Below are 24,228 nucleotides of genomic sequence, written 5' to 3' on the forward strand. Positions count from 1 at the left end.
GATGGAAATTGTAGCTATTATTCAAAACAGATTATTTTTTTTCTTTTCAGCCAATTGCAAGGACATATTATTCAATTTAAAAGATTAATTGTCTCTTTTAATCACATTCACATTTAAAAAAATATTCATAATTGCAGTCCTGCAGTACATCACTCTGACTGATCGTGAGACATAATAATTCTTTATGAAAAAAAAAACAAATTCATAATACTAGTAATTCTGATATTGCAACTTTATCTTGAATCCCGTTTTGAAACCCCTTAGACCTTGAGGCTAATCATTATGTACAGAGCTGATTTCCTGTGCTATGTACAGTGTAGTCTTGTACATTTCACCATTTTTCACATGAGCAAAATGAATCTTTTTGAAATAAACAGAGGCTAAAATTTGTATGCACATGAAATAAACAGGAAAGACAGTTGATTTTACTTGAATTCCAGGATATACAGAGCTGCATGTGTATGTAGCCTTTCCACATAAAATTGTAAAACCTGAAAAAAAAAACAATATTTAACATTTTCAAATATCTTTCTACTAATATAACTTAAGACTGCATTGAATTTTGATATATTCAGAGTGAGAAAGAAGAAATTATAAATAATTGAAAACTACATTTTATTCTTTTAATGAAACAGTTGTTCAAAGAGGGAGGTAATCCAATTACAAATATAAGACTGTAATTTCAAAGAAAGATAATTCATTTTTATGAAAGATAACTCTAAAAAATCAATAAACCTTATAGTCTTTTTCAAGAATTTGTGTAGCAATGATCCAACTGTGTACTGTCTGAAAATTAAATAAATACTCATTTTAATGACTAAATATTCTTAGGTTACATAGTTATAATGAAATATTAGGACAATTTTAATCCCAGTAATTAATTACATCCCCCCAAAAAGCAGTGTATTCAAATAGGAAATGTAAAATGCACTTACTAAGGATAAACAAATTTCCGTCCTTCAAATCTGTATAAAATTCCTGTTCTGTTAATTCATAAACATCATCGTCCTTCTCACAACCATCCAGCCAATACTGCACCTGTTGTAATATATTTGAATAAGTCAGTTATGTTCATAATGAGGCAAAATATATTAAAATCTACTTTACTTAAAGACACAGACATGTAACACAAAGTAAGACATTACAAATACAAGACATACATACATAATTGACTTTAAGATAAAATGCTTTAATTTCTTAAATATTTAAAGTATACTATATTGCTAAAATTTTAACCACCTCACACCACTGGAATGTTATACTTCATTGTAACAAATTGTGATGGGTTTTGAAAGGAATAGTTTGAAATAAGAAGAAATTTTACCTATGTGGAGTTTGAAACAATACAAGAATAAAAACGTGTTACTTATTTTCAATTCAAAATTCTATACACAAAATGATTTTTTTATTTACTTCTCAAATAAAGTGTACCAAATGTTTAAGTACTGTTTATCACTCCATAGTCCATACCCCTTTTTAAAAACACATTCAATAAGTTAAAAGTATTTTAGAGAAAATAATGTAGGTGATAGGAAGAAAATTATTTCATACTATGCCATATATTAAAAAAATATATTTGCTATTTGCCCTCTACAGGCTTACTGACTTAAAACTTTACATTATCATCAATTAAATATATATATATTTTTAAAATATGGCCCTAGTAATCAGTAAATCAGGTATACTAAAATTCATTCACTCAAGGTCTTGTAATGTTTACAAAGTCAAGTCAAATGAAAAATTATATTTAAGATATGCATTCTTCTTTTTCCTTTTTTGATTGAATTAAATTGAATATTGTCTTAGAAATATAAATAATTCATGAAGAAAAACTTAAATAACTTGACACAGTAAACAAAACTATCATTTATGAACTCAATACATATACTTATAAAGGTTTGGGGATGTGAAATTGTTACAGTGCAGTGTTTTCCCTAAGAACCAGCAGTCAGCCAAATTGACCGCTTTGACTGATAAAAATGCTGCCTGCAAATCAAACTTTGTTGCAAGGTTAACATAGCCTTAGCCTGTAACAACTCATCTTTAACCCATTACTTTAAAATAAAGGGAAAACACTGTCAGTGATTTACAAAATTTTCATTGTGTGATTTACTTACATGCAAACACACTGTACCACTTTAAAAAGAGTTTAGTGTGAACTTCATATTAAAATGCTTAATACTGAAGTAATCATAAATTACTTTGAATATTCCATTGTCATAACCAACAATTTCACCATTCCATTCTACATTTTCATATTCATCGCTTATCCAGGTATGAATGATTTTTTTCCTAACTAGTGTAGATGGAATCACTTCCCGTTGGGTCCTTTCCCTTTTTAGCTTTATGATGGTTTTCAAGTTTTCAATTAATTTTTCAATCGTAAAAAGTTTTCCTTTTTCCGAAAATTTTGTCAATCCTTTATGTTGTTTTTCTAGAGGAAATATTGTTTTGTATAAGTTCAACTGCTTCTTCACCGCTGTAATTTTATCGTTTTTCTTCTTTATATGTTGTAAACTGCTGTCAACCTTGCTTTCCGTGTCCCATAATCCATCGTCTGATATCGAATCTACTGCTTTTGTCAATTTTTCCTCTTTTCTTTCTTTCATTGCTTTTACATTTTCTTGTCTTTCTCTGATAATTTTCAGATGATTTTGAAATAACAATTTCTTTTCCAACTTATTCTTACACAAAACTTCCCTCCCTTCCTTCCTAATATTTCCTAAAAGATCTTTCTTCTCTGACACTGTCTTTTCTTTTAACCACTCACTTGTCTTATTTTCACTAAATAAAATAAGGTTCTCTACACTAAAAACACTAGACGTTGGCGTATCCATCATTTTCTTGTCCAACCTGCCCATTAGTCTTTCTACAGTAATATTATTTGTGCCACAACTATTACATTTATTTACAACATCTTCAGATGGATTAAAATATTTTCCAGTTTCTTCAATAAAAGGACTAAACAGTGACAATGACTTGGTTTTTAAAGATACACAAAACTTTTTCAATATCGAACATGTTACATCATTGTAAAAATCATCAAATAAAACCTCCTCAAATTCATCAGTTGGAAGAAAAGGACCATAAAACAGAGAAATTTTTCTTGATAAAAGTAAAAAAGGTTCTTGTATACACAGATCTAAAAATTGAACAACTCTTCTGTACACGCTACCCATAGACAAAGCAGTGGGTAGCTCTTCCGCCTTGGACCAATAAGGTTCAGAAAATGAATTGCATATAATACCAAGTGCTCTTAAAATACATAAAATATGATTGTTTTGTAAGCCACACACGATAAAATCAGTACAAGAATTCAAAGAACTTTTTGTGGATAACAAATACTGTAAAATATGCTTTCTCATACAAAAAATTCCTACAGCATTATAAAACATTTAACACCCATTCTCAATATAAGGGCACAAATGCCTCTCTGACTTTTTAAAAAATGAAGTTCAAGATAACAATTTTTCTATCAATTACCTTTGAAAGAAAGTATCTGAAGATTTTGTTTCCAGATTTTTTTCATCAAATTATAATACATGAAATAATGACAAGACGATAAAGTAGAGGGTAATTTTATTCAGAAATGTAGCTTGAAATGTACGTTACTCTTTCTTCAATGTCCAAAAAAATATGTCAAAAAAAATGTAGTCATTAAAATCACAATTGGAATATCTCATCTTAACACCAGCACATCCTACCAACTCTGTCAGCAACATATTTTCTCGGCATACGAACGTGCGTTTGATTTTTCCTTTCAAAAAACAAAGGTTACTTTTTGATCCAGATGTGTAAAAACATTTTTTAAATATATGCTTTAAATTCTTCTCTCTGTTTTGTTAAGAGCGATCAGTTTGGAATCTTGTCAGTTTTAATAGATACTGGAACCTAACATGTACATGTAGTAAAGTTCTATTTTGTAGTTACTGTCTTTTTTAACATATATTCATGCCGATTTAGAAAACTATGTAAATGTAACGTACATTTCAAGATATATTTCTGTTTAATAAAAAGCTTAAAATTCATCTAAAATTCATCTAAAAATTCATCGTTTTGTTTCAGTTTATTCCAAAAAAGATTCTCTATGTAATCTCACTGTGTTATATGTCACAATCACCACTATAAAGACACGATTGCCTCAGAATATGAGTAGGTAACGTACATTTCACGCTTGTAATAATATGTAAATTAGTAATAAGAAAATATTGAAAAAAAAGCAATTATTGACATAAAAATCATATCAATGAAGCGTTTTAAGGCAGTAATATAAGAAATCATAATGTAACAAACGAGGTGATTGTCATCAACTACATGAATGTTACGTCACTTCGGTAACGTTCATTTCACATATTTTTGGGGTGTCCCCTCCACCTCAGTTCATAACCATTCTTTTGTGCTGTTTCGCTGAAATTGACACCGGTCGTAGCCTAGTTACTTCTAACTGTGTGCAAGGTTACAGACAAAAAAATATGAGTCAGATGTATTTTGCTATGATCTAACAAATGTTCGTGTTTGGCCATTGAAACTTAACATAAATCTATTCCGAATATATCCATCGACAGTCTTGTTAACAATTTCATTTAGTATGTTGCAACATCGTTTTTCAAAACACAAACATACGTGCTTTTCAGCAGATCTGGAAAAATATAACCCCAAATGCAATTATTCAAACAAAACTGAGTATTCAGTATTTGAAATGCACGTGACCGTCTTGTGTTCTAGGTTTACTTGTTTTGTTTCTTTTTCTTTTCTTTTTTGTTTTTTTTTTTTAACAATTATAAGCCTATGCATACCTTGTTTTAAATTATCAACAACAATTCAATTAATATTGACGAAAAGTCGCACATGAAAAGTAAACAAACTGCAAAATGGTTGCCAAAGATGAATTTAAGACACTTAGAAATAAATTTTCTAGCATTTGGTAACAGTTTAAAACATTTATGAGGATTGGGGTGCATTTAGATGTGGCCAGTTGTCAAATGGATTGTAACGATAATTTCGTTTCGCTCGTGTAAACGCAATTCATAGACTAAATTAAAAAAATGTCAGTTAGAAATACATAAAATGTACGTTACCATACGTAACGTATATTTCAAATATAAAAATAAATTCTCTTCCACAAGCATACGTTAGACGCGCAATATATTGATACTATTTGAACCTGCATATCATAAGAAATGCATCATACAGGTTTCGTATTCAGAAATATATACCAGGTATCAAAATCATATTACATAATTATTGACTTTAATATATTTTTTTCCTCAGCAGAGACGTTTCTTTTCATTAATTTTGGGATTTAGCCGACCTCCAACCTTTGAAACTTTCCTTTGTGTACACATTCGAGTGTGTGAAAGTATTAGAATACATGAAAATTCGTGCGAGATTCACTTAATTCGAATTTCATGGTAACGTACATTTCAGTCACGTACATTTCAAATGATCACTTTTCATGTAAAAAATAATTTTTAATTGTGTTAAGCAAAACGTCTTTGCCAGTTTACAGGATACAAGGGGTTGCTTATTCAGAGTCGTCTCATATTTTCTACTTAATATGTATTCTTAATGGAAGAATATAGGTAACGTACATTTCTTTCTTATCTCTACGATTGAAAATGTCTTTCATTCCGTAAACATATTTATAAAAGTTGCTCAAGTTGTTCAATTTCATGTTACATTATCAAAGTAGGAGTAATTAACCCTTTGAAATTTCAAATGTAGCCCATCAATAAATAAAGGAGAACAAAACTATCAGGTGTATAATCTTTGTGTTTGCTTGTAACGTTGTTAAAATAGAATTAAGCGACAGGGACATTGCTCAATAAAAATGATTTATTATCACAAAGAAAATATATTTATTGTTATGAAAAGAAATATATATGATACAAGGTTTAACTTATCAGAAAATTTTTACTTGAGAATCAAAACTATATATTACACAGAGGGGATTCAGAATAATATTTGCCTCGGCGACAGTAACGTACATTTCAAATAGGCTACTATATTTGAATTTGGAACTCCTTAAATACCCTTTCAGATCGATAATTATATGAATTCTTATTCATTGTTATATGACTATTTATTATGTTGATTTAAAAATTACATCAGTGGCATTTCTTTTAAATGAAAATGAGGCGACATCATTTGAGCCCTTATATTGAGAATGGGTGTAAAACATTAAATCTATTCCCTTTGACTTTCACCACAGGTACTTTGTCAAAACCTTGTTCTTTTACATAGGTTGCTGTTAAAAAGGGATCACCTGTTCCATCTTTAAAAAAAAGTTTGGATACACATGAAATGAGATAAAAGGTGTAAGATTCCTTACTTCTACAAGATACATTGTTAAAAGAAACATTTACATCTTTTTCAAAATTTAAAACTTCTTTCAAACACTGATCCGAAAACTGTAAAAGAGCATGTACAGAGCATTTAAAAGAATAAAAGTCCTTGTCACAATTAAAATCATCCCTGCATTTTTTCATTAAAATACTGTTAACTTTCTCTTCCGTAACACTACGGTCTGTCATAAAACTGGAAATCTTATTTAAAATGTCACAAGACTGACCATCACTTATTTCATTTAAAATATTTAAAGTAGTTTGGACGTAAGTGTCAGCCTTGCCGTCACTTACTTCTTTTAAACCAGCAGTAAAAATATTATTATTTGTGGCTATTTTCAAACCATAAAAATGTCTTCCTTTTTTTGTGGTAGCATCTCTATGCATAGTTAAATTTTCTGTATTTAAAAAATTTTCTTTTAACTGTTTTTTACATAAAATACCCATTTCATTGCTAAAAATTGCATTAGTACTCTTAGATGGCAGTTCTTTCACTTTAAAATTCACTAAAGATAAAACAGCATTAACTACTGGTTCGACATGTTCGATACCAATGTTATGAGTTCTAAAAAAATATATAAGTTCCCTAATCCTATGATCAAATGGTCTACCTCTGGTATTTTCCCTAAAATCTAAAACTTTAACTGTGTCACACCCTTCCTGTTCTTCCTCTTTTTCACAACGTAAAATATCAAGTTCTTTTTGTAAATCATTTAAAATAACATTTAAAGAGTTGCACTGAACACTTTTGTGTCTCAGTATTTTATCTACCGGTACACATACTTCTTTGTCTTTTTTTCTGTCTATCTTCTCTTCTTTTTTCATTTTTCTTGAAACATGTAATTTTGATCTCAGATTTTTTATAATTCGGTCTTTCCTTTGTATGGCTTGTTCATATCTCCTACTTTTAATTTTCTTTAGCTGGTCTTTCAATAGTAACACTTTCTTTTGTAACTGAATAATTTGAATGCTCTGGTCTATTGGTGCTGGTGGTGGTTGTGGTGGTGGCAGTGAGGGTGGGTCAGCTCTAGATGTCACTTTCACTGGTACACTAAATGTACTTCTTAAAAAATGTTCACATTCACAGTTTTTTTTCCCTTTCAGCTGTTGAATCTTTGCTTTATTTCTTTTGATTTTAACATAAAGTGATTTCTTGTCAATTTCTTCTCGACTTTTACCCAGAACTCTGCATATATCACTGTGAATTGAATTGATGTTCCCTTTGCATCTTTCATATATTTCGACCACTAATTTGTTGGTTAGGGACATTTTGGTTATGATAAGTTAGTTTTAACAAATATATTTACCCTATATACACATATACTATGTTGGCTGTTTTGAAAGAAATGATGATATTGCATGTTAGTAAAACGAGACAAACACTAGACAATGGACACACATCACACACATATATAATTCATACTGATAGTGTCGCCTGCATTGGTATTATTTTTATTTCAGACTGACAGATGGACAAGTGCCATAATAAGTGATCCCTCTGTATTATTTAATAAATACATACCTTAAAAGCTCAACTGAATAAATCTTTTTTTTTTGTTTTTTTTCTTTTCTTTTCTTTTTTTTTTTCAATGTCTTTAGGAAAAATCCTCAATGAAGAAAAACCAAATATGAATCTGAAAATAAAATTCATAATATATATTTAATTATTTATCATATTTAAAAAAAAATTGTCATTAATAATTTCAAAGAATTGTAATAAATTCTTACATTTTATATGTGGCAAACTTTATAATTGTTCTTCTAAATATTGTAAAGAAATTACCCTTGAGTTTTCTAACAAGGGGTATGTACAGGAATAAACAAACAAGCGAAAGAATATTTACACACAGTCTCTGGCTAGGTAATCACTGAAATCTGGAAGAAAAAAATGTTTAGTAATTGTTGCAAATAATTGTATGGAAGCATTGACATTTTATGAAATTCTATTTACCTTGATTATCCAGGAAAGTTTATTTACACTTCATAAAGCATCCCAATATAACTGGTGAAATTTGTCTGAAAAAGATATATAAATCACTTTTTTTCCTATGATATATTGAAAAAGACTATGATGAAAGGGAGGTAACTCAATTATTAGAATGGCTGAAACTATTGGGAGGCATAAAAGTAATTGAATAAATTAAACTCTAACTTGATTTTTCGCAAATATGTATTTTAATATCTTAAATTTACATATATCAGTTAATTATTGAAGGAAACTATGAGTGTGCCCTCGTGTTGCCATTATAATATCAATTTTCCATGTCACATTACTGAGGCATTAATCTTTAAAAAATCAGCAAGAGAAAGCCATAGCTTCCAAAATTTCAGTAATCGTACATATTGTAGCAGTATGTCTACCGCTTACGAAAATGTGTGAAACTTAAGCGTACCCTATCATTATCCTCCAAAAAAACAAATTATTCATATTTTCATTACGCCCGTGTACATAATAAAATACCATTATTCGTGCTTTACGCGATTTTCCAAGAACAAAACACTGTATAAAAGATTATATATACTCAAAACTTACCAGCATTACTCAATTTTTGTTATGTCAAAGTCCTATCTTATTTTATATAATTTATAACAAAAAATACTTACTTACTCCGAGCATATGAAGTCAACATGGCCGACTCCGAACAGTTCTGCAATAGATTAGAGTTATCGTTCTTGGCAAAGATGGCGTTATCTGGAAAGGCTAGTGTATGCTGACAATAATAAAGTTTTCCCGCGTTTCGTAGTATAGCGGGAAAACATTGTATGATTGGAACGTATTTTATTGGAAATGCCTGTTTATGGTAGGCGTGGCTAAAGGAAGGCCAATGAGAAGGTGGTATTTTGTGAGGTGTTGGATCATTCTAAGCCAGTGCTCCGCAGAACACACACGTGTTTTTGCTGAGTTTTCGGGAGCAGTAACGAGCAAGCGGAATTGATGACAAAAGAAAACCAGGGTCCTGTAGCGGTTGTTACTTTCCATGTCATCGGGCTTTACAATGTACAAATAAAGAACAGTTTCTAAGATAAGTATAAGTGTTCTAAGAATATTAATGATAAGGAAACGAAATACCAAGATAGTTTTATTAAAGGTTTATTTTAAGAAACTATAGTATAAATGAAAACGTTAAAGTTCATTCTACCAATTTTAAGGGGAGAGTTTTGAGGTAGATAATTATATTTTTAAGCTATCTGTAACAAGTGACTTAAAAAAAAAAAATCTTTAGGTGTTTTTCAAGACGTGTATTGTATTACATGTATAACTAGATAAGTATGGTTTTAGCAATATTAACATCGTTTACAAAGAAATGCAAAAAGTTATAAATTCTACTTTGTATCCATTCATTATATTTAAATGAAAGTACAATAAACAACCACACCATTACGACATAGCAACGACATGTAGCGGTTTTATTGTACAATGTACATATAACATGCAAAATATGAAAAACAATTTTTATTTACATGTTAAATGTTGGATTGAGTAATAAAAGATAAGATTTAAACTTTTATCGTAAACGACGTGTCGTCCTAAATCGGCATTTAAATCACTGTTCGCCTCAAGACATTATGTATAATCTTGCTAGTGAAACCGGTTTTAGAGAACCACGTGGTATTCACCGGGGTGTTTCAAGTGAAGCCTAGAAATTCTTAAGAAAGTAATTCAAAGTTATTTACATCACGTAAAAATTGATTTCTATCTTATTCGTACCTCAAACGAAACATATATATGAAAGGTTGAGTAGCTGAGGTCAAGGATATACCTCATGTTGCAGTTCAATAGGATGAGTATGCATTCAATATAGGACAAGTAAAGTGTTTATTCAGCTATCATCTTAGTCCGTAGTCAGTGGAAAAAAGATGGTGTATTAAAATATTTTTGTGTTCAATGTTTTATTGTTTGGTATGCCATTTGCCGCATTCTTATTATAAAGTTAAAAAAAAAAAAAAAAAAAAAAAAGTTAGATATTGGGCAGGACAAGGAATTACCCTGTATTTCTTAAGCAGCCGTAAGTATCTGTAAGTTTTATTCAAACTTTTTTGGACTTTGGACACTCTGTAGTATTCACAATTCATCTAGCGGCCTTAACAACCATATTTTTGGTAATTTTTGAGTAGAAATAAAGAAACAATAGTACATGTATATAACTTCCCAGTGAGCAGAAAAATTGATACGGCATATCAGCGAAATTTAAATCAAAGTTAGTTGTTTTCAAAGTATGATAATATATCAATTACTTATAACAACTTGTATGAGAGAGCAAATCATTTCATAGCTCGGAAGCCGCTATAGGAAACGTGGCCGGATTTTATACAACGATTCATTGGAAATCTTTTATCAGATTCAGGATCTGAAGAAGAGTTTTCGAAACAAATGTTTTTAAAAGTTTAAACTCTGTGTCTTACATTTGTGATAATCAGTGGAAATCGTTCATTTAGACGGCTAGAAGATCTATAGTATCAAAAAAAAAAAAAATTGAACATTTATATCCATGTACGTTACTTTGGTAATTCTACTAATATTAAAAAAAAAAATGTTAAAGGAGAAGTCTATATCAAAGTTTTCTTCGGATTTGTATCTCTTTCTTTGGAATCTGTCAATTATAAAAATGTTTAATTCAAAAGGTCTAGAGAAGAAATCTTATTTGAATATTTATAGTGTTGCGTTTTATTCGTGTTATTGGTACATATTCAATCATTTAAAAACGTTAAATACGTGGACAAGCCAGGAATCTTGTCAAAACGTTTAATACTTAGACAAGTTTGGAATCTTGTCAGAAACGTTGAATACATGGACAAGTTAGGAATTTTGTCAGAAACGTTGAATATGTGGACAAGTTTGGAATCTTGTCAGAAACGTTGAATACGTGGACAAGTTTGGAATCTTGTCAGAAACGTTGAATACGTGGACAAGTTAGGAATCTTGTCAGAAACGTTGATTACGTGGACAAGTTAGGAATCTTGTCAAAAACGTTGAATACGTGGACAAGTTAGGAATCTTGTCAGAAACGTTGAATACGTGGACAAGTCAGGAATCTTGTCAGAGTTCTATGTGGAGAGAACTGGAATCTAAAAATACATAAATGAATATTATAGGGAAAAGTATTTGGGATATATAGACAAGATGTGTGTAGAATTATATAGAGGTGGGCAGTAGAAAGCCATGATATTAATAAAATATTGCAAAACGGATACGTGGTAATTGTGAAAAATAATAATAAGTTAGAGCCAAAACTTTTAGTATGTGCTTAAATAGCAACGATTGGAGAATTAAGTCTTATGTGTTTGAAAACATATGTTTCGATCTTAGTTTCACTTGTTTGTGACATTTTTACTTATGATTAAAACTTAAGGTGTAAAAAAAAAAAAAAAAAAAGATAAAATAAAAATTGTCATGGCAAGGCACTAGTAGAAATAATATATTTAGACAATGTATAGTTTATTAATAACTGATTAGTGTCTCAAACAAGGTTTAGAATCAGAAAGAGTGCTTTAATGTTTCCAGTAAGTCTGTTTCTTATTTAAATAAATAAATAAATAAAGGAAGTCAAATGACAATGTTTTGTTTAAAAAAAAAAAAAAAAAAATTAAACAAGTACGTAATGTATTTGATAATTCAAAAGTGGGCAAGGTATTTATGGTGGACACAAGATATGATGATTCTTCTTAGATTTTTTATGAAATGTAGTATAAACATTCGTTTTACGCATAACTTGTTTTTGCAGACATAACTTTGGACAAGATCATGGAAATGGCGGTAAAATCAGCGTGGATTCAGAAAATAAAGAGAATGTCGTCCTAATATAGAAGCTAGTTGTGTGATTATCGAGAGAAATGAGGAAATGTGAAGAAAAAAAAAATAATAATAATAATAAAAATAAAATCAAATTTGTGATTTGTGCGACTGTGTCATCAAGTGAGTGCACTACATTCTGTGATACTCGGGTCTAAGCGATTCATTCCAGGAAACTCGGATCCTAACGATCATTCCATTTGTAAAAATATTTTGTGGAGTTTCAGACAGATCAACAAATGCAAGATGATTAAGATATCGACGAGTTCAGATCATTATGTCGCTTCTGGCGTAATCTTAGCAGATATATATGCATCAAAAGCGTTCATACGTAAAATTATAAATGAACAGGACGGACAAGAAAGTGAAACAGTGATTGATTGTGAATCTGTATCAACAAGCTCCGTGAAAATATTATAACATTGGCATATATTTTATGGGCGCAGGCGTTAACGTTACAAAGAGCAATTCGACCACGTCCCCCGTTTAAAGACTGTCGGATTCGACAAAAGACAGCTATATGTTAATGTCAGTTTGGAAAGAACATTTTAATTTTAAAAAAAAAAAAAGGGGGGGCGGTATTATTTAACATTTTTCCTTAGAAAGAACAGTTGCTTGTTCATCATTATATTTTTCAGTTGTAATTTATAAATTTGATATCTGAAAGTTATATTTTTTCACACTCTAACTTTTGAACTTGATATTCTAAGCTAGCCTGGCTTACAGCTTAAGTGTTGTATTATTTGGGGTGTAGTCTGTCAAATAATGAGTGAAGATTATACTAAAGTTTTCCGCGTTTCGTAGTATAGCGGGAAAACATTGTATGATTGGAACGTATTTTATTGGAAATGCCTGTTTATGGTAGGCGTGGCTAAAGGAAGGCCAATGAGAAGGTGGTATTTTGTGAGGTGTTGGATCATTCTAAGCCAGTGCTCCGCAGAACACACACGTGTTTTTGCTGAGTTTTTTTATCTATATTCATATGTTGTTATATGTAATATATTATATAATGTAATATTGTCATATATTTTGATTTTGCTTTATTGTACATGTACATAAACGGTGTTTATGCATACCAAGTACTGCTCCGAATGCACGTCCGGCATTCTCCCTTGAGGCATTATTTACATAGCGACGGACACAGGTTTCCATAGTTACTCGTCTATGGTTTTTCCTGGGCGGTTTTTAATGTCTTTGATAGGGGTATAAGGCATAGCATGTAACACATAGTTAACCAAAGCATTGCAGTACTTCATTGTTCACATACACAAAATGTATGCCTGTTTGTTATGAATTGTTATTAAATAAATGCCAGCTGCTCCCACTAAGCTAGCCTGGCTTACAGCTTAAGTGTTGTATTAATTGGGGTGTAGTCTGTCAAATAATGAGTGAAGATTATACGTAAACAACTTCCAGTCATTTTTGTACAATGATTTTTTTTAATCTTTTTAAAGAGCTCCACAATTATCAAAGGGAGATAATTCAGTTTCAAAGTTAATGTCAGCTATTTTAATCAAATATTTCTCATATTTATAGAGAGAATACCAACAAGGTTTTAACATGCCTTTTAAAATTAGATGTTATATTTCTTATTTTTGTTAGTAACATGAATTGAAGTAGCCGCATTTCATTAAAAAACTTTCCCAAATATTGCATTTTTTCAGAAAAAATCAACTTTAGACACCGTTTCCATGGTAACTACCCAACATTCATATGATCCAACTATATTTTTCGAAGTAGTTTATGAGGTGGTACTTTCCAGCCAAAATTGAAAAAAATCTGTGACTATGCGTGCCACAAAAGTTTAAGTGGTTACAGAGAATGGGTATTAACACCTCTTATTTATTTTCGAATCCATCTGAGATAATAGGGTTAGTTTTTAAATCTAATTGAGAGATAAGGGTTAGTATTTAAACCAGGCTAAGAGATAAGGTTTAGTACTTACCCCCCCCCCCCCCCCCCCCCCCCCCCTTACCGAGAGATTAGATTTAGTTTCAAATCTACTTAAGTGTTTAGGGTTAGTTTCAAACCCACTTGAGAGATTAAAGTTAGTTCTCGAATCCACATGAGAGGTCAGGATTAGTTATCGAATCCGCCTGAGAGATAAGGGTTAGTTCCAGAACCCACTTGAGAAATCAGGGTTAGTTATCAAACATAATACATTGAGGCTATTCCTCTATCCCACCTTGGGGTCAACCCGTCGACCTGTCAAACAGTCGACCTGTCAACCAGTCGACCTGTAAACCCGTCAGCCAGTCTACCAGTCGACTTGTCAACCCGTCAAATTTGGCGTATGAAGGCATTTTTACTGGGACTACGTATCCATATACCCTAGTTGCGCCGATTATGGATTTCCTTTTGCAGGTTGTACCAAGGACAAATAATTGTAAATACAATATGAATTGCATATAATTAGAAGAGGAACTTTAAAAATTGATCCGTGTTAATAATAATATCATGTATTGCCTTTTGTGAAGTATATTTCAAAACGAAAGAAAAATATTTTTTTAAGATGTGACGCACATGATCAGTACTTGAATTATAAACTTAATGCAAGATTCTAAAACAAAAACACTGCAACTGTTTTATCCCTCAAACCTTTAAACACCGAGTTTGGGTTATACTTCTACTATAATAACTAATCTCTGTTTGTAGGGAAGAGTATATTTCAACTTGCCTAATCAATATTTTAAAACGAAAGTAAAATATTTATAAAGATAATTAAAATTTATTAACTGTACTCTACTGTACTCTTTTAGGGTGAATCTAAATGATAAAAGTAAATTTATACCTATAATGAATAGTGACGTTTAAGTTAAACACTTACTGTTACCATGAATTTCTGTTTCTAGGGACTAATCTTTGTCAACTTCCGTTACGATTGAATTAAATGTATAATAATAAACATAGATAAAAATAGATTTCATTTAACTGGTTGAAGTTCAAAATGTACTATTTTGAGATAATTCAATGTTAACGCAAGCATGGTTAGAAATATATTCTTTTTTAATTTCAATAAATTATATGTCTGATAAACGCTACACAGCTAATTGTGCCACGTACGTTTCACGTATGTTAAACGTATGTGACACGTACGTGACTTCACGTACGTTTTCCATGAAAAAGATACCACGTATGTTATACATACGTTTTCACACGTGTGAATATCATGTGTGTCACATATGTTAAACGTACGTATTGCCCACCATACGTTACACATATATTGCACACGTATGTTATTCATACGTTTCACATATGAATAACGTAACGTGTATGTAACATATGTTTCTCATAACATGTTTAATGGGTTTATTATTTGCACTGCTCATATAGTAAATGTATGAATACCATACAAAAATGTGTCAAACCATGGTTAAACACATGTTTTGAACATTTTTTTCACATATTGTAAATGTTGGTGAAACAAAAATTACGTGAAATTTAGATATTCAATTCATGCATTTGACATAATTTCCCTCAAAGGCATATTTTCTTTTCATCTGTTGAATGATCCACTTTCTGGTTATCCTTCACTTTAAATTTCCTGATCCTTAATTGCTCTTGAAGCAATCACAACAAAAGACATACTTAGATTTAAACCAAATTTAGTGTAGAGTATGTTAATTAACATCAATTCATTTTTCTCCAGTTCTCTTTTGCCTGTAAAGAAAAAGAAAATATTAGATGCATGGAATAAGGGAAAAACCCATTTTTTCCCCCTGAACATTATTATTATCCTGATATTAATCCTGGTTGATTCACTGTATGACTTAAATATAAATACTAAATAATTAATTTTTTAGTATTCATAACCATGATCTTTTAAACTATTTTTTTCACTATATCCTCAAATATTTACCTTGTAATTCTCTTATCTAAAATTCATTACATAGCATTGATTTGTGTGTGAACTCGGAAAAAAAGATGTGTTTGTACATACTAATACCCCATATGCCAGCTTATGGTTAAAGTTTCCCAAGTGTAAGTCAAACTCCAAAGTCAAGGTCAAATTGTTGACATCCAAGGAAGGACTTGTCACAAAGAATAAATCTGTGAAATATGAAAGCCCTACTACTACCAGCTCAAAAGTTATGATCAAAGTTATAAATTTTTTTAAACAGTGGGTTAAACTAGAAGTTCAAGGTCAAATATTTTAATTTATACCCATTGAAAGGTCTTGTCACAGTAAATATACAAGTGAAGTATGAGAGCCCTTGCACCAACTGTTCAAAAGTTATGGCCAAGATTCAAGTTATGAAACTTTCTTAAAACTTAAGTTAGTCACAATCCAAGTTCAATTCTAAAGGTTAATTTGGTGTACCAATACAAAAGTATTGTCACAATGAATACCCAGGTCTGTGAAATATGAAGGCCATACTTTCACCCACTAAAATAATATGGCCAATGTGAAAAAATTTTGCAGACAGACAGACAGGGCAAAAGCTATATAGATGTACCCCAGAATCTTTGATTACAGGGGTATAAAACTTATTCCTCATTGTCATGAACTTAGTCTTTTTGCTTTCAACTTAGGAGCATTCTATAGATTTTCAATGAATCAATGCATTTTCAGTTTATGATTAATTAATAAAGCTGTGCCTTTACATCTGATCCACCTACCCTGGGGCTATATGAATTTCATAATTTTAGTAAGACTCAATGCTTATTAAAATCTTGCTAATAGTTTGCTTGATGTCCAATCAAAAAAATACAATTTTGAATAATTTTGATGGGTTCAGGGATTAATCTAGGGCATATTTACTACCGATAATGGGTGCTTTTCCCCTACAGAAAATTTCCCCTGAAGATCTAATTTTTTCCCTTTTGATGAGTAAAATATTCCCCTTACAATAGCAAAAACCTCAAATATTTCTTTTTCTTTCATAAAAACTGAAAATTTAAAGTTTGGGTGGCAGGGCTTGCCCTGTGTTGGGAGGATGCTGTAAATGCTAAAATTTTACCAGACAGAGCACAGTGTATGACGATGGACAACTGGAAACCCAAGGGCCTTGAATTGCTCTTCTAATAAATTGTACAATCTATTACTAGTATTTGAAGCCTCCATGTTTATAAGACCCAAAATACATCAACCAAGAAAGTTCCATAATGATTCATAGCCAGTTAGGACTGAAGATATTTCAATAGAGCTATAAAATACCATAAGTAGGTCATGGTGACCTACTTTTTGGTCGACATTTTCCAAAAACCCTAGATGCCTCAACTCACAAAGTTTAACAATTCTAGGCCAATACAGACTTCTTTTGGTTTTATCTTCCTGTTTATCTCCCCATTGCATAAGGGTCCAAACCCTAATTTTAGTATAAATGGTAGCCCTTGGACCAAGGATGCTCTGTGAAAATTTGACAATGATTGTCCAAGGGGATCTTGAGTTATGGCCCACATTCTAAAAAGTTTATGCACACCGCACAAATGGCCATAGCATTAGCTCTTTGAGCCTTTGGCTCAGAGGAGCTAAAAACAGTGTTCATGTACACCTATTTACTGGCTATAAGGACAAAAGCTAGTTTATCGTCCCCCAAGACAACAACTATTCCCCAAGATGCAGCTGAGAGAAATAGTTTGCTGTTGAGGGAGATGATAAACAAGCTATTTTCCGAATAGTAAGTAAATAGTTGTTTTATTATGGCACCTGATCCCACCTCTGATGTTTCGGGGGTCCGTGTTTGCTCTGCTCTTATTTTGTATAGTTTTATGGACTTTGAGATTGAATACTGTTCGTTATCTCCATATTCTTCTATTATATACTGAAGCTGACTTAATTATATGTAAGGTCCGATCTGGATAAAACCAGAAGAGTTACAAAATGAAAAATTGAACTTACCATCTGCATTAATCTTTAGCTTGGCATGAACTCATCTGTTTTTGTGTGTGTTCCAAGTGTATACTTTTTGTCCTTGAGGTTAAAAAAAAATATATGTTAAAAAAAATAGACAACTTTCACATTAAATTTACAAAAGTTATTCCCCGTTGTGAGGTCAATCCAGCATAAGGCCCTGTTTTTCCCTCTGTAACCTTTCCAAATTTATTGGTCAGTATCTTAAAAATAAAATCTGTAATGAATAATTGAATATCGTTCATTAAGATTTTCATGTTGCCCCAAACTTCGGCAATACATGTACCAGTACAGATCTAAATAGTCCAATAACGTTTGAAGATTGAAAATAATAACAGGTAACTTACAATGGACAAAGTGGGAAAAATGAGAGTTATGCCGACAAGGGGAGATAACTCTTAGTAGTGTGAAATTCGTCAAACTTGATTGCATTTCAAATTTTACATGAAAAGCTTCAAGTTACATGTAGTATTTGCAAGTCTAAAAGCAATATGATCAGAAAATCTGATTCCTTTATAATTAAAAGTATTACCATATTCAAGATAATACTGGTTAAACTTTAAGAATCTGTTTTGGAGTCCATTCTAGGCATTTAGGTGTTTACAAAGATGAGCTTCAGTCACCATCCTGGAATGCATGTCTAAAATCACATATAAATTCTCAATCTCAAACACAATTTATATTCATAAGGATTAAAAGGGCAGATATGTAAAAACAAAACTGTTACACCATTATTGCACTCAAAGATATTAATGTCATTTACCATCTAATGTGATGTTTTATCAATAAATACTGTAAAAAGAAATAAATTCAGGGAGTGGAACTTTACATCAAATACTAGTTGTATACGTTGTTTCTTTTTTATTGCATCTTATTTGTTAGGTTAAAAAACATTTTAAATAAATACTTAATTGTTATAACAGTACTTTTAAACTTCACCTTCATTTAGATATAACGTGCCCGTGTTGATGGATACACCTGGGTGCTGACCAAGACAGCTCACTGCCTCAACGTGGTCAATATTTTCTGTTTTTGGTAACCCAAGTCTCCATTATGTAATACACTGAAAAAAAAAAACCACCCCCCTTAGTTTACATGCAACACACAGTCATAAAATAATTAAATAATTGTTGATTTTATGCATTCCTCACCTTTAGCTAGGCCCTAGAACTTGCAGACGTCAGACTTCTCTTTCCAGTGACGTCACTGGTAATGTACATGTAGTACATAAATGGAGGCTGGAAAATTCCGGAAGGTATATTTTATATGTTTTATACGGACGGTACCCACAGTATATGTGATAATTATCTTGATGAATCATTTACTCCCTTTTCAGATTTGTTGTGAATTTTTCATGAATTTCTTTCTTTCTTTTTTTTTTAAATATATTTTTGCTCTTGAATTCGGATAGATTATATCTACCGATGACCGAGTTCAATTTTATGTGCCTCTACCGATGTCCGATACACATGACGAGATTGGAGAAAACTTTGTTTATGGACAAACACCACTAAATGTTTTCCCATAGACTTCCATACAAATTCCAATCACTGTCACTTATTTATTTAATCAATTTTAAAAAAATCAGTCACTTTAAAGCAAAGTCCAACACCTCTTCTTCAAAATTCCACCACGAAAAATATACACTGCCGCGGCGTTTTTCCTTTGAATTTTGGCCCGTTTCCAACTGGTGTAGATCCGCACTGAATGAAAGTGTCCAGTAAAATATCACCCCTCATCTCAAGTCTTCCTTTATAAGTCCTATATCCTTTTACATATTCTAATAAGTCACATCTCATTTTTGTCACTTATATTTCACTGTCAAATTCCACCACAAAGATTTTCGGTTAATGACCAATCAGGACTCCTGTCAGCTTTTCTCCTCCGCTCAATGTTGGGTGTCCAAAATGGCGGCCCCCTGTACCTAGGCAATTCTGGTGTTTTTCCTATAACCAAAAGGATAACAAAGTGAAAAAGTGGCCATTTTGACATTTTTAGATAACATGTATATTGTACATGTAAAATATGTAATATGAAGAAATTACATGAAAAAACATGTAAATTATGACTGTCTATTTAATGTACCCCCTATAAAGAATGACTGCAACTGTGATATGAAGACGTATTGAAAAGTGAACTTCGTATTGACTTTTACAGTGCTTATTCAAATAAAATATGTAATTAACTGACTAAAAGTGTTATTTCTTATGTTTTGAAGAGACTTTGAGGGATTACATGTAATTTTCACATTCCGGGTATATTGTACCCGGTTTTAAAAAAAATGGCCTAAAAATCACAAATTATTGAGAAAAAATGTCTTAAACATGTATTTAATTTTACAATTCAAAATGAAATCACTAAGCAGCTGACGGCCAATTAAGAGAAGGTTATCAAAAGAGATGAGAAGTAATTTGATCTAGAACTGTTGTTTCTCTATGGCAGTAAAACTGTCACTACCCCCTTCAATACACCTACATTTTGCAGTGAGGGTTGCTGGCTAATTCCTATCATGATAATAAATTATTGCACGATAACACATTAACTTGACATGATGCTGATAGAGCAATGGAAAAAGCACATCACAAGTGAATTTCACTTCAGACAGAGTATCCATAGTAAAACTTTAGGTCATTTTTCAAAGATGGGAAAATTTAAAAAAGGGAATAATTACTGTTTTAAACAAAAAAATGTGCCTCACAACAAAGGAAAATTACTTAAAAAAGAAGAAAACTCACCTGCACCATTCACAAGAGTAGACCGGGAAACCCTGGAACTGGTCAGACATCCACCCTCTGTGAGTGAGGAGCAGGAAATGATGCTGCGGCCTGGGTGCCACCGGTTGCTGCGGCCAAGACCCCTGAAACAGAAGGAGAATCCTGAGGTTTTGACGCAGGCCGAAAACATGGGGTAACGACTCTAGTTCTTTAAAATTTATTGAAATTTAATAAATGATACAATTTAACTAAATTAATTAGTAAATAACTTTTCTACTTATTATAAAAGGCCCATATAAGGCCAGTTTTCCTGAAATTAGGGGTATACCTAAGATCCTGTCAGATTAATAAGCTTAATTAACTCAAAATTAATTAATTCTCTAAATTATAGTAACAATCTTTAAAACTGAACATTTATTTGAGGAAAAAAGTTACAAAAGCAGATTCTTTAGACTGTGATGAGTCTTTTGTCTCAATTCTGAAAACAAGTATAGACTAAGGGGAGTAACTCTAATTTCTGAAAATGAACTTACCTGGCTAGGAAGTGATTAGGTACAACACTGGTTTCAGCAGCTGTGATTCAGACTCCCACAGACTTGTCCATCTCGGAAAGACAAGCGAGATGTTCAATACAGCCTTTAAAGAACATGGGCGGACCAATCCTGGCTGTGATGGCAGACTGACCTGGGACATGGACTCCGAGGACAGGCGTGGCCTGGGTACTCGACTTCGGCTAAAATGCAGCAGGTGCCCTTATGTGTCCGAAATGCACAACCTCTATGAGGAAGTGCAAACTAACTCAAGGGGAAGGAAACCCGCAACAGTCAACTATGGCCTTCAAGTAGGTCTAAGTCAAACCCCGATTGGCAGTTCATCGCTACGCAAAATACTTATGGCCACCAACACTCCACCGCCTTCTGAGTCTTCACTACAAAAGACAAGTAACACCGTCATGCAAAAAGTAGTCACCCTTAATAAATGTGATATGAAGGAAAGATGCAAGAAATTAGTTAATATTAATAAATTGCGGGGGGCACCAAACCCAAATAACATAGGAATACAGTGCGATGGGATGTATAATAACCCTCTCTACTCTGGGGTGGGGGAAACCCCCTTCCAGCCTGCTACCCAGACCGTCTTCTCTCTTGCAGAGGATGTGACCAGTGGTCACGACATAATATCCCTAGTGACCAAAAACAAGATGTGTCCCGAGGGTCAGCACCTCAAGAACAATCCAAGCCATGTGTGCACTGAGCAGACATGTGGGGCAAATATACCCATGACACAAAACATTGGTGACGAATTCACATGGGCCAAAGAGGGCATACAAGACCTTCTCAAGAATGATTTAAATGTCAAGGACATTACATCTGACCCCGATAGTACAATATTCAAGGCCGCAGAGTCTTTGTATGCGGAGGGCAAACTATCGGACGAACCGCGACATTTTGTCGACACTCGGCACCTTGCTGAAAATGTCAGAAAGGCCATTAAGAAAGATGAATCTTTACAGAAAATTATGCCCAAAAGTACTAAAGCTGAAAGAACCAAACTGCTGCATAACTTTGCTATAGATTTTACAGACAGATGCACTGGTGAGATAAACCAAGCTCAAATTAAATGCACAGGTCATGCAAGCAAAATTAAGAAGCAACTCTCTTATGTGAGTGATGCAATAATTTGCTGCTACATGGGTGAACATGCTTTGTGCAAAAAACACTCTTTAGTATGCAAGGGTGGAAAGAGAAATTGGCTCACTAAAAGTGCTTACCTTGATGGAAACTTCAAAATTCCATACTCCAGGGCCAATGCAAGGATTCTCCAGACCTGCGTCAACAGGCGGCTTGCCCCGTCAGTCCTAGACAAGTCCATTCTTAATACCAATACACAGAAAGTGGAGAGCTTCAACAGGCGTCTAAGGCGCTCACTGCCTAAGAATGTCACTTTCGCACGCAACTTCCACGGTCGGGCGCACAGTGCAGCTCACAGTACAAATAACGGCCCGGGGGAATCCATCAAGGTCTTATGTGCTGGTGTGGGTGCCCCCATCCCAGAGGGGGGGAGGGTTAGTCAATCTCTGAAAAATATTCAAAATACTTATGAAAGGCAAAAAATATATCAGAAATCAAAAAAATATAGAAATACTAGAGTAATTAAAAGGAAAAAACTGTATAAACTTTATGAACAGCATCAGGAGGAAGTAAATTACAGAAAGAATATGATGTTTTCAAAGTCAGTTAAAGACCAAAAATCTCAAAATTTAAGCAAAAAAAATGAGCACAGCTATTCAAAACCCCTAAATAAATGAAATAAAATTTACATGTAAACTATAATTACATATAATGCACCAGGGCAAGTGTGACTTGCTGCACAGCCCCTGAGACTGGCAGTGATTCCTCTCCTGGTTGACAGAGTGGGACTCTAACACCAAGTGCTGGGGGTTCACACATAGCTTATTGTGACACAGGTGACTGCACTCTACATTGTCACGCGGAAACTGACTCCGTGTCTGTTTCCTGTCGACCATAAGGGCTACTCTGTGTGCCTTTTCCACCTTTCTACCCTCCTCTGGCCAGTAAACAGTTTGTAACCCATAGCCAGAGGAGGAAATCCTACCCCTCCAATACACACAAGTGTCCCCCTGGGGGCCCCGCTCACTTTTAACATGTAATTTTTTTTTTAAATTCTCAAGAAATGCATCCATTTTATAATGAAAATGACAAATGGCGCCTAAATTGCACTATTTTCTTACACTTACCTTATAAAGTAGTTCTTGCCTTCTTTGTATAGGACAAACACCACTAAATGTTTTCCCATAGACTTCCATACAAATTCCAATCACTGTCACTTATTTATTTAATCAATTTTAAAAAAATCAGTCACTTTAAAGCAAAGTCCAACACCTCTTCTTCAAAATTCCACCACGAAAAATATACACTGCCGCGGCGTTTTTCCTTTGAATTTTGGCCCGTTTCCAACTGGTGTAGATCCGCACTGAATGAAAGTGTCCAGTAAAATATCACCCCTCATCTCAAGTCTTCCTTTATAAGTCCTATATCCTTTTACATATTCTAATAAGTCACATCTCATTTTTGTCACTTATATTTCACTGTCAAATTCCACCACAAAGATTTTCGGTTAATGACCAATCAGGACTCCTGTCAGCTTTTCTCCTCCGCTCAATGTTGGGTGTCCAAAATGGCGGCCCCCTGTACCTAGGCAATTCTGGTGTTTTTCCTTATTGTTTTTAGAGTAAATTTTAAACCAATGCGAACTCATAACATCATGCCAGACATGAAAATGGACGTAAGGTAAACAATGTGAAATAAATTGAAACATTAGATACGCACACGACAAGTCAACAACGCACACACATGTATGCTTCAGTTGTGATCTCATGGTCATTGGGTTTAAACAAACATCAATGTTTATGTCAAAAAAGATATTTTAGATTTTAAAATATATAATTATTAGTTTGATAAAATACATGCAACTTCTGATCTAAGGACATGTTATACATATTAT

At 32.7% G+C, this 24,228-nt stretch overlaps 3 long non-coding RNA genes across 4 annotated transcripts; all 3 read right to left on the reverse strand.

Annotated features, from left to right (window-relative positions):
* Positions 1 to 425: 425 nt before the first annotated feature.
* LOC134278276 (uncharacterized) lies at positions 426 to 8,960 on the reverse strand. The gene is made up of 7 exons (XR_009994405.1): positions 8,949 to 8,960; positions 8,296 to 8,360; positions 8,128 to 8,219; positions 7,867 to 7,978; positions 936 to 1,038; positions 736 to 786; positions 426 to 491 (listed from the first exon to the last, which is right to left on the reverse strand). It is a non-coding gene; the product is annotated as an uncharacterized LOC134278276 (long non-coding RNA).
* Positions 8,961 to 15,761: 6,801 nt separating this feature from the next.
* Positions 15,762 to 19,226, reverse strand: LOC134278277 (uncharacterized). 2 transcript variants are annotated; one of them, XR_009994407.1, is made up of 5 exons: positions 19,141 to 19,226; positions 18,929 to 19,052; positions 18,522 to 18,629; positions 17,978 to 18,049; positions 15,762 to 15,795 (listed from the first exon to the last, which is right to left on the reverse strand). It is a non-coding gene; the product is annotated as an uncharacterized LOC134278277 (long non-coding RNA). The 2 variants fall into 2 exon arrangements; XR_009994406.1 differs by lacking the exon at positions 15,762 to 15,795 and having other exon boundaries at positions 17,777 to 18,049.
* Positions 19,227 to 19,481: 255 nt separating this feature from the next.
* LOC134278278 (uncharacterized) lies at positions 19,482 to 23,940 on the reverse strand. Its single transcript, XR_009994408.1, has 5 exons — positions 23,462 to 23,940; positions 22,475 to 22,780; positions 21,237 to 21,631; positions 20,725 to 20,846; positions 19,482 to 19,935 (listed from the first exon to the last, which is right to left on the reverse strand). It is a non-coding gene; the product is annotated as an uncharacterized LOC134278278 (long non-coding RNA).
* Between the last annotated feature and the right edge of the window lie 288 nt (positions 23,941 to 24,228).

Source organism: Saccostrea cucullata, unplaced genomic scaffold (genome assembly GCF_032062105.1).
Source record: "Saccostrea cucullata isolate Sc308-1 unplaced genomic scaffold, CSIRO_AGI_Scuc_v1 ctg6942, whole genome shotgun sequence".
Lineage (NCBI taxonomy): Eukaryota > Metazoa > Mollusca > Bivalvia > Ostreida > Ostreidae > Saccostrea > Saccostrea cuccullata.